At 41.0% G+C, this 2653-nt stretch overlaps 1 pseudogene; it reads right to left on the bottom strand.

Annotated features, from left to right (window-relative positions):
• On the bottom strand, positions 1-1582 carry LOC107553792 (putative nuclease HARBI1; annotated as a pseudogene).
• Positions 1583-2653: the final 1071 nt, after the last annotated feature.

Genomic DNA, 2653 nt, shown 5'->3' with positions numbered 1-2653 from the left:
CATGTTGAGTTTAATTTATTTTCTCTGTAAATGGCACAGGGTCACATCCATTCCCTCTATAAACGTAGCCTGCAGCATGAGGTTGAATATGTGGAAGTAAAAAAACAAAAACTGAGGGGACAAATGGAGCTCCAACAGCTAATGAAGAGGAAAATTGCACTAGAAATAGAGTTGCTGCAAAAGGAACTTCAGAGTAAGTAGTAAAACATCATTTGACACTGAGCACTACTGTTGACCTTGCATAACAATATCTGTCTTTGCAGGCAAAAGATTACTTTTTTTGTCAGAGAACTAATAAAAGTCATGGAAACCATATTTGCCTTGTCTTTTTCTTTTTCTAAAAGGGTGTTCCACAATCCTGTCCCGTGCAGCTCTGCCACTAGGTTGGTCCAAGTGCACTGGCTGGAGGTCATCATCAGGCTGCACCTCCACCACAGGGGTCCTCTCCTTTCTAATGGTGGCAATGTGTAATACAGCACATGCGACAATAATGTTGCATGCCCTGTCAGGTGCAACCCTCAGACACTGAAATCTTCCCTTTAGTTGCCCAAAGGTCATTTCAATGCGTGCCCTTGTCCTGGCTAGAGCTGCATTGTAATGGGTTTGTGGTCCAGGGTTGGGCTCAGGGAATGGGGTCATAAGATACTGCCTACAGGCATAGCCCCTGTCTCCGACCAGGATCCTGTCGTAATCACCTGTACAATGGTAAAATGCAGTTCTGTTAGGCCCAGAATAAGTTTGTGTGTAATAATACAGTGAGCTTGACATTCATATTTTTCCTTACCACGTTCAAATAATGTGCATAAACGTGACTCTCTGAAAATTCTTGAGTCATGCACAGATCCTGGCCATTTGGCTTCCACATTTGTGACATGGCACACACCATCTAAGACATTGTAGTCAATCAACTGCATACTTTGGTAATATACACAAGGTATTACATATCTAAAATATTAAGAATTGTAATAGTAACTCACCTGCCCATTTATACTGTGAACCCCCTTTCGGTTCACAAAATCTCCTTCGTTGTGGTCTGGTGGGGCCTTGATATGAATGTGTGTGCAGTCTATGGCACCAATCACATTAGCGAAGCCTGGGGGACAATCGATTCAAATTTACTAGCGTGGAAATATTCACACAATCTTTATTAACAAGTAGAATGTACCTGCAATGGCGAAAAAGCTCTGTTTTACAACTTGGGGTCTTAAGTGGCTTGGAAAGACAACAAAAACCCCTAAAAACTGCTTCAGAGCCAGATAAACTTTGCGAATGGCACGACAGACAGCACTTTTGGCCAAGTTCTCCGCATCCCCAATAGTGGACAGGAAAGTGCCACTCGAAAAGAATCTCAACACGATGCACACAGTTTGAGCTGTTGTTAAAAACTTTTAATATGAGGTTCCAACAAATTAATTATGTAAATGACACCCTCACGTGAAAAACGATATCTTTCAAAAAGTACACTATCGCACTGTGCTAATGGATCCTGTCTGTGTCGCAAAACACGATTAATTCTAAAAGATCTGCGAATTATCCTCGCACCTTCCGCAACAGGTTGCTCTCGTAAAAATGGGCAAGACATGGCTCCAAGTGCAACAGACTTCTCGTATCACTTCCGCTTATAAAGCCGCGATCTAATCCTGTTTACATGAAATAAGCCTTCTCCCGAGCAGGTTTAATCTTACAGACCTGTTGCTATGACAGCAACTCCGGGATGAGCTTCGAAGAACCAACCAATCCAAGATCAAGCGAAATCGTCAACAATCAAATCCAGCTAACTGAGTTAGCGACGTATGAAGAACGGACCCCAGGAGAGAACCTTTAATTATTTTGCATGTCCCCAACCTAAGGATTTAAACCTTTTTTTATGTGAGGTCCATACAAAAAATAGGGTTGTCCATGTTTCAGAATTTGTTGTGGGTGTATGAGTGTGAGATTTCCCGGCCTGAAATTTTTACAAAACTTGTAATCTGTAACCTATTACATTTCCAAAGTAACCTTCCCAACACTGCACATAACACAGTTTGATTCATAGTAACCATTGACACTTGGCCATAAAACAGACAATGCAACAGCTAAATTATTGTAAGGGTGGTGTCTCTAAGACAACATGAATTCATAAACGGATGCCATGCATATCATGCATAACAATCTTCTGATAATAGCATTAATATGGTAATCCGGTGCCCTGGGCTGAAATGTTTTCATTAGATTGTTGGTTGACACTTGCATGAACCTTCAGGGAACTCTGGCCATTCGTTTATGTTTGCATCACTAACATCAGTGTCAGACACAACTCTTGCCACCTAGTCAAGCCAATATCATTGCTCCTGACAAATCAATATTGTATTACTGTTCACTCAGCTTTGCTCTAGACTTTTGTTAGCATTCAGCTGGTTTGGCTTAGGTCTTATAGAATCTAATATACTGTAGATCTGGCTTTTTGCAGAATGTCACAGATGTGGGAGAGCATTCAAACGCACAAAAACATGCAGAGAAATGACCTCAAACTGCAGTGCTCTGGTTGCGCTATGACCAAGTGTATAATGTGATCGTTAATATGAATTACATGTTTTAGACATTCTCTGTAGTCTGCAGATGACAGGAAAGAGACTCCTGGGGTCCTTCTTATATATATATATATATATATATA

This window comes from Sinocyclocheilus grahami, unplaced genomic scaffold (assembly GCF_001515645.1).
Source record: "Sinocyclocheilus grahami isolate Dianchi unplaced genomic scaffold, SAMN03320097.WGS_v1.1 scaffold481.1, whole genome shotgun sequence".
Lineage (NCBI taxonomy): Eukaryota > Metazoa > Chordata > Actinopteri > Cypriniformes > Cyprinidae > Sinocyclocheilus > Sinocyclocheilus grahami.
This window is presented reverse-complemented; position numbering and strand designations above follow the sequence as displayed.